General features: G+C 35.5%; 1 protein-coding gene across 13 annotated transcripts in view; it reads right to left on the reverse strand.

Annotated features, from left to right (window-relative positions):
- Tbc1d5 (TBC1 domain family member 5) overlaps positions 1 to 13,839 on the reverse strand; it is a 476,492-nt gene that overhangs the window by 388,568 nt on the left and 74,085 nt on the right. The window lies entirely within an intron of this gene.

Consider the following 13,839-nt stretch of genomic DNA (forward strand, 5'->3'; position numbering starts at 1 on the left):
TTCCAAATGCCCACTCTGACAAAACAGAAACACACTTTCATGAGAGTAAGGAATTGTTGCCAGTTTTATAGGCTTAAAGGTTGCAATTTGAGACCCTGCCTCCATCCAAAAAAGACATGTATAAAAAGCAAGAATCTTTCTCAATGATTTACTGAAAGCAGCGGCTCATTTTAATAAAACCATCTCAAAACAAAATTGATTGAACCAACTGCTGAGTTGGGCATACACAACAGCTGATCAAAATCATTCAAGACTTTTATTCTTACAGATTTCTCTCAGGCTTGGAAATTTTTTATCTCCTTTCTACAATGTAATCCTGCTATTGAAATCACTGAAATAAAAAAGGAACATGTAAACCAACCAAAAAAGTTTTAAACTACAAAAGTAGGTAAATTCAATCAAACACTGAAATAAAACTTACCATATGCAATTAATAAACACAAAAATAAACTACTAGTCACTTTTATAAAATGTATTTTATGTGACAAAATTAAGTCTAACTTCTTATATCAAACACTAGGTTGTTTTTCCTATGAACTAGTCTGTATATGACCTTATTACCCTAATTCCTTAGAAAAAAAGTGTAAAATTAGACATTGTATGTCCTTCTAATGGGGGAGGGGGGGAGGTCATGGTACTAAAAATCTTACTATTTTGTTTCCCTTAAAAACAAAGGCATTTATTTCTTTTCATGTTACATGATGGCAAATTTTATCTTTTTTAATACAGTAATTATGTAGTATTTTTGTCACAATGAAGGACAAAGATAAGCCAACTGTTTAGATTCCTCTTTATGTTGTGTCTTTGATCACTAACAATGCTGCTTGAACAGCCAACAGAAGGCTGACATTTCATAAAATATGCAGTGATAAAAACTAATACTGTAGCATCTGGGAGCAATATATAAAATGCAGAAATACACCTAATAACTGCAATCTTAAATTACAAGTTACTAAAAGCAAAATAAAAAGCATACCTAATAATAAAAAATTGTAAGATTACAAATGCTTTTGTACCTATATTTCTAAACATAGTTTTTTAAAATAATTAAGTCTAAGATATTTTTTCTACTATTTTAGAACTTAAAAGCCAAAGTTCTCTTACAAATAGACCATCTGTGCTATAGTTTTCTTTTTTGTTATTTTTGTTGTTGTTAATGTTGTTGTTTTGTCGTCATGGGGCTTGAACTCTGGGCCTGGGTACTGTCCCTCAACTCTCAGCTCAAGGCTAGTGCTCTACCACTTGGGCCACAGCGCCACTTCTGGTTTTCTTGCCCAGGCTGACTTTGAACCATAATCCTCAGATCTCAGCCTCCTGAGTAGGCAGGATTACAGGTGTGAGCCATCAGTGCCTGGCCTGTGCTATAGTTTTTAACTACCAAAAAATGTTACAAAACTGCCCATGAAGAAAAAAATGCAGCAGAAAATTTTCTCAAATACTTAAAATTGTCAAAAGACTTTTATTAAAAATACAATAAGTTGCTTTCTGTAAAAATGCTAGGACTATGATCAAATTAAGGCAAATATACTCAATGAAAATAATAATACATTTGTTTTACAATCTAAGCCTGAAAGTCCTCAGTACACTACAGCATGTAAAACATGCTCAAATGTGTTTGAATGATTTGAATTTTACCACTAAATATAGTTTTTTAGTAGTAGAAAGTAAGGCACACCATAAAGACAATCCGAGGATGAGCATATGAATTATTTCAGTAGTATTTGGTTTCATAGTCCATGTATACCCATCAAAACCAGAGTCCAGTAGACAGGATATCTTGTTTTCATTACTGTACATTATTATACACCATATATACCCATCAAAACCAGAGTCCAGTAGTAGTAGTTCATTGGTATACATGCTAAAAGTAAAATAAAAAAATATGAAAGCCATATTCACTACTTCTAAAGTCTAAATTACACTTTGACTAAAATATACAACAGTTAAGTATACAGAAGACAACTGCCCTGTGCTTAAAATTCACATCTGAATTTAGGGATTTTACTCATTACCTTTACCAGACTGTGATTTTTACTATAGCTTTTTATGTCATTTAAAAGGTGATTAATAGTCTCTTTCCTTCTCATATTTACATCAATTTTATTCAAAATTTAAAGCTGTTTTAATAGGTTACACAACAGTTATAATAGGTTACACAACAGTCTGAAAAACACTCTTCATTTGCCATTGGACAAAGAATGGTAGGACAGGTATGAGAAGAGACAAGGCATATTTACATTAAGAAGTTTCCTATGTAACTTTTTGCTATGTAACTTTTTCCTATGTTTTTCATATTACATTTGTAAATACTATTTTTTGTCTCACTACGTACTTTGCCACTCTTCCAAGAATAATTTCAATGGCTATTCCAACTTCCAAATAATATACCTATGAAATATGAAATCTTACTCAATTCACTAAAAGAAACATTAAAGCTAAAATAACAATATGCCTAAAAATGAATTTACATTTAATATAATATTGTTCTCCTAAAAAAGAACAGAGGTGTATGTGCTTGCTAATGATTTAGGTCAACACCACCTACTTCCTCTATGTTCTTCTTACCTATATGATCTCCTACTATCACTTCTCAAGTTTTAGATCAATACAGAAGTAAACTACACACCATATTTTACTATTTTCTAATTAAAGTACTAACAAGTCTTAACTAAAGTCTTAACAAGTATATTATTGAAAAAATGCATGCACCATCTATTTGAGACTAATTTATAGCATGGAGCCTGCCAAGGATCATAGTGTTCATAAAGAAAAACAGAAATTATGAAAAGTCCCAACTTCACACTGCGCATGGAACATCCCAAACATAAATGTAAATAAATTTAAATATAATAATAAGTTTTCAAAAATTGTTTTCCTCCAGAGTATACTTTATATGAAGAACCCTAGAAAAAATTTAATTGTGTCAAGATTCAGAAATTCCAATGGAAATAGGTAAGCTTTATAAAGCGAAGAGAAAACTCCTTCATCAGCACAAGAAGCAATTGCTCTGAAAAGTAAATGAATGTATGCACTCTGTGTGGTATTTCACTCTACCAAACGATATTTAAGCCAATCAATAAGTCAGATACATTCTTGAAAATGCTAAGTAGTTGTTTATGTGTTAGACTTTACTATATGGCATTCTAATGTATTTTTCCTGTATGTTACAGTGAACTCAGTGATTATAAATACATGGAATAGATGCTGCCTACATTTTCACTGACAGCAAATGGAGTGTAAAATTGTCATTGTAAACTGAAGAAAAAGAAATTAACTTTAGTGGTATATTGGCTGAGTTGGTTTAACATCAAACCCTACTGCACCTAACTACTTCTAAGTTTATTATTAAGGAGAGAAGTATAAATTATTAGCAAATACCAAATATTTATTTTATTTAATAAAATAAGGTGTAGGGTTAAAATCACAAATTGGTCTTTTTTAAAACTGTGCAACATACAAGTTTATCTATCTGAATACAAATTATATGCTTAGGATAACTTTCCAAGCTGAAAATTTAAGTTGAGAAGTACATATGTAATGGTAATTTGATTCTAAAACACATGTGTTTTCTCCAAATGATGCAGTTAAATCTAATAAATAAAAAAATTTCAAAAACAGAAAACAAATATTCAAGCACTTTATTAAAAGGCAACTGTGTTAAGCAGAATGATTTCTATAAAGTAACAACTACTTAAGTAGTTTATATTTTCAATATAAAATAAAGTGTAAAGGTAGAGGGAAAAAAATCATGTCTTAATTCCTCTTCTTCCTGTGACTATAACTTCAAGATTTGCCTGTTACTATGTCACTAACACTGAAGAATACAACACTGTCAAGCATTAATGGAAAAGCCTGGTATGTGCAGTAATATGATAGGTGTCTGCTCTATCAAAACAAAGTCATGCCCTCTTTACTTCCTGAAATCTAGAAAGTGAGATGGGAGAATGTGTAGTACCTTTGAAATGGTGTAAAAGGGAAGCAGGAGAGGAAATAGAAAAGAAAAAAAATGAAGTTAAATTTGAAGAACCCTGAAAGTTAGTTTTTCTTCATATTTTAAGTAATGAAACTGGGTACTCAGAAAATAGATTACCAGGGATTCGGAGGAAGAGGGCAGAGGAGAAGCTGGAGGCTAAACAAGCTCATGCATAGAAAGCAGTTTTAGTGTTCCAGTGATCAGTCCTAGGACAGAGAATTACACCAAGTGTGCCATGACAGTACAGAGAGTTGGGCCAGAGAGGGAAAATCCAAACAATGAGACAGATCTAAGCACTTGCTGGTAGCCATGGCTGTAGCCGCTGCAGCTGCAGAGGCAACGGCCATAGGCGCCATACCTACAACAGAGAGTCCAGGACAAAGGCACCAGACACAGTGGCGGAGCGGATTCTACTCAATACCAGCAAGAACTGACAAGGAGCAAATATCTTCATCCTGCAGACCGCAGACCAGAGATAGCCCAGTAACCAAGACTTGGCATGAGTAGAAGCCTGATGTCTTCACCCCTTCTCAGGGAGCAGAGGAGGGAAGGCCACCTCTCCTGCACAGCCGGAGATCTCCATCTTTGACACTGACAAAGGCCTAGCTGAGCAGCTAGCTCCAACTTAGGCCTTGGAAGATTGCAAAAAAGTCATTTAGCAGATCACAGGAACCTGACCTGACCTGCCAGGCTCAGCTCCACCCTGGGGAAAGTCACCCCAACTAGGGGTGGAAGCTACGCCCTGGAGAAGTGACTTTCTTTACTGGGTAAACAGAGCCAGAGGCTACAGCTCCCTTCAGTAGCCTAGAAAAATGATTGAAACTCAGTAAACATAAACCCTGAGAATGGCTCCAGGCTGGGCTTTGTGAGTATCTCAGGAGCTAGCCCCTCAGAGAAAAACTACTGTTTGGTGAAAGGGTTCAACCCTACCCAGAACCTTGCCTCCAGACAGCATCTCTAAAGTGGAGGAAACAGCCATCTCCCCCTTTTGTGATACTCAAAGCAGATCTCCCTCCCACTGAACTAGCCTGGGGGGATGGATCACAAAATCCTGGGTAACACAGGGCATTTTTCTGCTTGCTCAAACAAACTGAGTTAAGAAACCAATGAAGCCACAGGAAAACCAAACACCACAAGCAGAACAGAGATTCCACCAGGAACCAGGTTATGGACACAGGGAAGATACAAGATCTACCCATTCCCCCTAATCTCTCTGAGATTAGGACTTCGTTAAATTCACTCTCCTTTCACCTCTCCACATCCTGCTAAGCCTATTTTTCCCCATTATTAGGTTCCCTAAACCTAATAATATCTGGTTTGCCAAATCTTTGCTGTTCTTAGCCCATTAATCATAAGTTGTTTGATGTTGAACTAGATTGTATCTGCAGCCATTTTGACTGTGCAACTCTGGTTGATGCTTGCCTTAAAATTGTGTTCTGGGACAAAATTGGTGTTACTTTCATACCAAATGGGCAGAACAAGCCAAAGAAACGAGAAAAATGGCAAGTCCAGGTATCTCAACTCCCACTCATGATAATCAGGTGATAGAACAGAACAGTTAATGAATAATCCAGAAGAGAGTTCCCAAAAAGCTCTACAAATACTACTGGTAAACATGGTAATTGAAAACCTGCAAAGGACTCAATGTAAGCTTGATAGCGAGAAAGAGTGGGCAAACCAAAGATTAATACAGGAATTTTGTGAGCATGAGGAAGCTACTCAAAGACAAATACAAGAATTGCATGAACAGGCTGAGAACAGTCAAAGAGAAAGACAGGAATTGCGTGAACAGGCTAAGAACAGTCAAAAGAAACAGGAATTGTGTGAGCAGGCTGGGAACAAAGAGAAACACAGGAATTGCGTGAACATGAGGAAGTTAATCAAAGAGTAATACAGGAATTGTAAGAGCAGGATGAAATAGACAAAGACCAATAGGGACATTCATGGAAAAACAGACAGCTGAAAGAATTCAGGGAGACTACAAAGGGAATGCTGAAAGGAGTCCGACAGAAGGAATGGCAGTCCAAGGAAACCATAACCAATCAACTGAGTGATTTGACAATAAACACTGAACACCAAATTAAAGAAGAAGTACATACAAGATCTAAAACAAAGCTCCAACAAAAATTTGAAGCCATCAAAGCTGACCAATTAGGAGAAAAAGAAATAAAAACCAAGTAGAAAGTCTTGTAGATTAGACCATGCAGAAGATCAAATCTCGGGGATTGAAGACAACATAGATATTACAGAGAAAGAACATACAACTTTCCAAGACAAATCCATGAAATATGATAGAACTATTCAATATTTATAAAACAAGATCAGAAGGCCTAATCTGAGGATAATGGGTATATAGAGGAATACCTAGAGACAGAAGTTAATGGTCTAGGAAATTTAACAGGATCCTAGCAGAGAACTTCCCAAACATGCAAAAAGATAGGCCTATTCAGATACAGGAAGCTTTTAGAACCCCAAATAGACCAGACCAGAACAAGACATCCCACCTTCACATTATAATCCGCCCAACATCAACTCAGACCAAAGAAAGGATCCTTAAAGCTATCAAGGAGAAAAGATAAATCACCAATAAAGGGAAACCAATTAGAATCACCTCAGATTTCTCAGCAGAGACAATTAAAGCAAGAGCCTGGAATGATGTATGCCATGCCCTAAAGACAAACAACTATCAACCAAGAATACTGTACCCAGCTAAATTCTTCATAACTGAAAGTCAAATGAAACCTTCCACAGCAAAGAAAAACTGAATCAATATATCTCCACCAAACCAATCCTACAAAAGATCCTTGAAAGATGTCCTACACATAGAAAAAAAAAAAAAAAAAAAAAGACCAAATAAAGGCCCAGAAACTGTACCCAAACTGAGAATCCAAGAACCATAGGAAGAACCCAGTTGCCACAGCCCCCAAGAAGGTGGATAACATGGCAGGAACTAACAAACACCTCTCAGTCCTATCTCTCAACATTAACAGACTCTATAATTAAGTGACATAGACTGTCTAGTTGGATTAAAAAGCAGGCTCCTTTCTATCTGCTACCTTCAGGACTCAAAACTTGCCCATAGAAAAAAACATATTCTGAAAGTGGAAGGCTGGAATAAAAATCTACCAAGCAAACGGCCCCCATAAACAGGCAGGAGTTGCAATCCTAATATCAGATAAAAGAGGCTTCAAATTAAAATTAGTGAGACAAGATAAAGAAGGTCACTACATACTAATTAAGGGATCTCTCCTTCAGGAGGATATTACAATTCTAAATATCTATTCGCCAAACAAGAGTACCCAAATTTATCCAAGAAACACTACTTTCCCTCAAATCTCATATAGATCAAAAGATATTAATTGTTGGGGACTTTAACACACCACTATCCCCACTACATAGATCAACTCAGCAAAAAATCAACAGGGAAACTAAACACCTAAACAACTGCATAAGATCAACTAGATTTAACAGAAATCTACCAAATATTTCACCCAGCAGCATCAGAATACACATTCTTCTCAGCAGCACACGGAACATTTTCCAAAAGAGATCACATTTTAGATCACATAGCAAACTTGTCCAAATTCAGAAACATTGAAGTTATACCTTGCATTCTCTCAGATCACAAGGGAATAAAATTGGAACTCAACACCAAAAGCCACCAAAGAAAGTCCTGTAACACATGGAGGCTGAACAACACACTGTTGAATCACCAGTGGGTCATGGAAGAGATTAGAAAGAAAATTCAAATGTTCATGATATTCAACAAAAATGAACACACAAATCACCAGCTCTTCTGGGACACAGCAAAGACAGTACTCAGAGGCAAGTTTATAGCTCTGAGTTCGTACATCAAAAAATTGGAGAGATCTGAAACCAACAATTTATTAAGACATCTGAACCTCCTTGGAAAAGAGCAGGAATATAAACCCCAATCCAGTAGATGGAAAAAAATAATTAAAAGTAAATCAGAATTAAACTAATTAGAATCCAAAAAAACTATAGAAAGAATCAATAAAACAAAGAGCTGGTTCTTCAAAAAAAATTAACAAAATTGACAGACCCTTAGCAAATCGTATCAGAAAAAGAAGAGAACACACCCAAATAAATAAACTCAGAGATGAGAATGGAAACATCACCACAGAAACAACCAATATTCAGAACATTATAAGGGAATACTTCTCAAACCTTTATGCCAATAAGTTTGAGAACCTGGCAGAAATGGACCTTTTCCTAGCAAATTTCAACATGCCGAACAAAACTAAACTGAGTTAAACCAACTTAACAGTCCCATATCAAGCATTAAAATAGAAACAGCAATAAGAGACCTCCCATCTAAGAAAACCCCAGGACCAGATGGATTTACAGTGCAATTCTACAAGGCTTTCAAAGCAGAGCTCACACCAATACTCCTCCAACTTTTCAATGAAATTGAAAGAAAGCTCACTACCCAACTCATTCTATGAAGCCATCATAACCCTCATCCCAAAACCAGGCAGGGACTCATCAAAGAAAGAGAAGTATAGACCCATCTCTTTGATGAACACTGATGCAAAACTTCTCAACAAAGGAACTTCTCAACTAGGAATCCATGGAACATTCCCCAATACAATATAGGCTGTATATAACAAACCTACAGCCAGCATTATATTTAATGGTGAAAAACTAAAGCCATTTCCTGTTAAGTCAGGAACAAGAAAAGGATGTCCACTCTCTCCATTTCTCTTCAATTTACTATTAGAATGACTAGCTACAGCAATAAGACAAGATACAAAATAAAAGGGATCCAAAAAGGGAAAGATGAAGTAAAACTCTCCCTGTTTGCAGATGACATGATCTTGTATTTAAAGAATCCCATGGACTCACCCCCAAATTACTCCAGCTGATTTGAAACTTTGGCAAAGTAACAGGGTATAAAATTAACCCTCAAAAATCAATGGCTTTTCTGTATGTCAACAATGAGAAGAGCACGGCTGAAATCAGGAAAGCAACTCCTTTTATAATAGCCCCACAAAAAATAAAATACCTAGGAATTAACTTAACTGAAGAAGTGAAGGACCTCTATGATGAAAACTTTAAAACCTGAAAAAGGAAATCAAATTGGAACTTAGGAAGTAGAAACACCTCCCATGCTCCTGGATTGGAAAGATGACCATCGTGAAAATGGCAACACTTCCCAAGGCTATCTACAAATTTAATGTGATACCTATCAATATTCCAACCTCATTTTTCAAGGAAATAGAACAAGTAATACAAAAATTCATATGGAACAATAAAAACCTCAAATAGTAAAAATGAGCCTTAACAGAGAGAACAGTGTTGGAGGAATATCAATACCAAATTTCAAACTCTACTATAAAGCCATAGTAATCAAAACAGCTTGGTATTGGCACAAGAACAGACCTCAGGACACATGGAACAGAATTGAAAACCCAGAAATGAACCCACAGACCTATAGCCACCTAATCTTTGATAAGGGAGCTAAAAAAAATTAGAATGGAGGAAAGACAGCCTCTTCAGTAAATGATGCTGGCAAAATTGGTTAATCACCTGTAGAAAACTAAAGCTCAATCCTTATATATCACCCTGCACCAGAATCAACTCCAAATGAATCAAAGACCTCGGAGTCAAAGCAGACACTCTGAAAACATTACAGGATAGAATAGGAGAAACCCTAGGTCTCCTTGGCACAGGCTGAAATTTTTTTAATAGAGATCCTTATGGGATAGCATGAAGCTGCAGAGCTTCTGCATGGCAAAGGACATAGCTAGCAAGATCAATACAAAGCCCACGGATTGGGAGAAGATCTTTCCTAGCCATTTAATGGACAAGGGTCTCATATCTAAATGGGGGGGGGGGGGGGAGAGGGGGAGGGGGAAGATAGGAGGGCAGGGATGGTAAGGGGAAACAAAGGAGCAGGCAACTATGCTTGATAAGAAAGGTACTCATCACTTTGCTCATGTATTGTAACCTCTCTGTATGGTATTTTCACAATAAAAAAACTTATTAATAAAAAAAACCGAAAATAGATTACTATATAATCTTTGCCCAAAGTGAAACACTTAGTAAAAGAGCTATGGAAGGCAGGATGGAGCCTATGTTTTACTTACATGATTAAAGGTTTTGTGGGCCTAGAAATAGAACCCCGGATAAGTTTTACTGTTCTAGAAAGCCCAATCTAATTGAATGAGTAGAGAAAATAATGCTATGGGGGAAAAAAAGCTTCAAATAAACACACAGAAAGGATCAACCTGCAAAGTTGCTAACTTTGAAAATGAAGAAATCAATGTGCCAAAATCAGCTGCCTAAAAACCTAGGCCTGATTTGTACGTTACACGCAAAAATAAAATGGGAATCAAGCCCTACAACCATGAGAAACTAAAATTTGCCAATAAACTGAATGAAAGAGATTCTAACCTGTTAGAAATTCTATCTGATTTCTAACATTCAAAGAGAGAGAGAAACAGTGAGAGAAATAAACTAGAGAGAGAGAAATGTAAGAAAAAAATAAAGCATGTAAAGTCTGTCAATTTGTGACAATTTGTATAGAAGCTGCCAAATACTAATCTAAAAGGGATATATTAATCAAGGCATGATGACCAGCATACAAACTGTCCCAAGTAAACTGGGCTTTCTAATTACTACATTAATATTCACAAGCACAATACACAACTGTCACTGTTGTGACACAGAGTCAAAATATCAAGTACAAAGTTCAAATCCTCAACTTTTAATAATGCTACACTTTAATAAGTTATTTTTCAATTCTAGTAATTAATTGAAAGTTGAAAAATAGCAAGCTGATAGTCCATGTACCTTTACTAGATCAATTAAAACTTTATTCTGAGTATTAGCAGCACATTAATTTCTTCCTTCTATTGTATATCATATCCTTACTTTTCTTTTTCCTGGTAAAAGTTTTCACTACCTGTGATAACAATTCAAAATGAAATGAAATGAAATATTAAAAAAAAGTTTAATATGCCCTATTAAAACAGCATTTCCTAAACATTTTTAAAACTACTCTAAGTATAGAATATGTTTCTATTCAAGAGGTATTAAAAAAGAGAATAGAGCTTGGGATCTGGATAAAATATTAGATTGCCTTTCAATTCAAACTATCCTTACATTATTTTGTTGTTCTTCAAACAGGATAGTTCACTTTGGAATAAAGTCATTCTAAAACTCTATCTGAGATTCCATCTCACCCCATTTAGATTGGCCAACATCATGAATTTAAATAACAACAAATGTTGGAGGGAATATGGGAAGGAAAAGGAACCCTATTGTACTGTTGATGGTAATGTAAACTAGTACAACCACTTTGGACAGTTTTTTTTTTTCCTCTAAAAACTAAACATAAGCCAAGTGCCGGTGGCTCATGCCTGTAATCCTAGCTAGTCAGGAGGCTGAGTTTTGAGGATCGTGGTTCAAAGACAGGCTGGGTAGGAAAGTCCATGAGACACTTATCTCCAATTAACCATCTGAAAACCACAAGTGGCACTGTTGCCACTTGAGCTGAAGATTTCAGCGACAGGGCCCAGGCCCAGAGTTCAAGACCCACCAACAAAACAAACTAACTAATTAACTAAACATATATTTTCCCTACAACCCAGATATACCACTCCTGGGCATCTACCCAGAACATCAAAAGCCAGGATACTATAAAGACATTTGCACAACCATGCTCACTGTTTCACTATTCACAATAGCTAAGCTATGGAAATAGCCCAGATGCCCTACAATAGATGATGTCCCACACAACTATTAGAAGGAATATCATTATGTCATTTGCAGGGAAATGGATAGACCTAGAAAATATCATGTTAAGTGAGGTAAACCAATCTCAGAGAGATGAGCAGCACAAGTTTTTTTTTTCATATGCAGAAGTTGGATCTAAAATTCATTGGGACATGATAAATTATACAGGACTCTAGACATTCACACACAGTAAGACCAAAGGAGGATACTCTTAGGACAGTAACACAAAGGTACAATGCCTATGTTCATATAAAATAATATCTACTGAAAAGCACTACAGGAAATGGAAACAGATTTTATTGCTGTTTTTGTTTTTTTTGTCTTGTTTGTTCATTTGTCTTTGGGAGGGTAAAGAAGGGCACAGAAATAAAAGGAAAAGGGTGAACAAATACAGATATGGTACTTATTAGACACTATGTTGAAAATGAACTACACAACCTATGGGTGGGGATGGAAGGGAAGATCTGGGAAGATAGTGAGGTTAGGGTGCACTGTCCAAAAAGAAATGTACTTTTTACCTGACTTACGCAACTATAACCCCTCTGTACTTCACCTTTATAATAACATTTTTTAATTCAATCCAAATAATTTTTTTAAAAATTTACTGAATTTAACACTTACTTATAAAACTATAAGTAAAAACTGGTAATGTAAGCAACCCAACATTAGATATGGCAGCCACCATTCTAGGAACTCAAAATTCCACATATTGGTCCTAGGAAATTAAAACTATATCAAGAAACTTAAGAGTCACCGAATCCTGTTTCCAAAACTGTTTGGTATTTAACTTAAAATTAGCTATTAAAAGCTTAATGTCAATAAATAAAATTGTTATCCAGTGAATTAGACAATAAATCTACATAATAAATCTACATAACAGTTAAAATGTAGATGAAAGGAAAATAACATTTGATTATTATATGCAGAAAACTACACAGAGGAAAAAATGAGATAAGTAGTTCAATATTATAAATTTAAATATGCAACTTCCAATCTTTTTTTTTATATATTAGCAAAGATCAAGTCAAAAGTAAAAGTAAAGGAGTGTTGGAGGCATGGCTCAGCTGGTAGAGCAATATCATTAGGTACTGAGTTTGAGTCCCAGCCTTGGATATACAAAAAGAAAAAGAACGGTCCACTCTCTTTGGCTGTGCTAGTAGAAAGATAGGTCTACATATGAGGAAAGATACCAGGTAAAATAAGTTTAGAAGAGAAAGAACAAGAGGTCAATGTATAATGTACTACATTTCAGATGAGATGCTAAACACAAGAATCATATGCACAAGATGGAATTGAGAAAAGAGGACTAGATTGATCTTCAATGTTACTTTTAAAAAAAGAAACAATGAAATCACTGAAACAAAAAAACATCATGTAGACTAAATAAAAGGTAAAAAGTACCATTACTGAGCCTTGATGTCCTCCAAATTAAGAGGAACCAAAGAACAGAGGAAATCACTGGAGTGAACTAAGGAGAAATAAATACATATGGACATGGTAGTTGGATTTTTTTAACTTATTGATCACATACTCTATAGCAATAAGAATTAAAGAACATATATCAACATCGACACGTCTAACTATTGAGAGAAAAATTCATGTTATAAAAAGATATATATGTATATATATCATAAATACAGGGAATAGCAAATGTTGGCATGAAAAATGGGAACCTCCATGCATTGTTGATGCTATCAAAAGTTGTAGCCACTTAAAAAAATAATTTGGCAGTGTCATAAAATGTTAAACATAACCAGATGCTGGTAGCTTACACTTTCAATTCAAACTATTTAAGAGACAGACCTTTGGATCACGGTTCAAAATTAGTCCTGACAGGAAGTCTGTGAGTCTCATAGACCACCGAAAACAAAATGAAAAAAAACAACAAAAAACAGAAGTGGAGCTGAGGCTCCAGTAGTAGAGCATCAGTTTTGAGTGAAAAATCTAAGGGACAATTTCCTCTTAACTCAGGAACAAGACAAGGATGCCCACTCTCTCCACTTCTCTTCAATCTAGTATTAGAATGCCTAGCTACAGCAATAAGACAAGATGCAGACATAAAGGGGATCCAACTAGGGAAAGAAGAAATAAAACTCTCCCTCTTT

The sequence above is a fragment of the Dipodomys merriami genome, unplaced genomic scaffold, assembly GCF_024711535.1.
Source record: "Dipodomys merriami isolate MVZ:Mamm:240054 unplaced genomic scaffold, mDipMer1.0.p SCAF_13, whole genome shotgun sequence".
In the NCBI taxonomy this organism is placed as follows: domain Eukaryota; kingdom Metazoa; phylum Chordata; class Mammalia; order Rodentia; family Heteromyidae; genus Dipodomys; species Dipodomys merriami.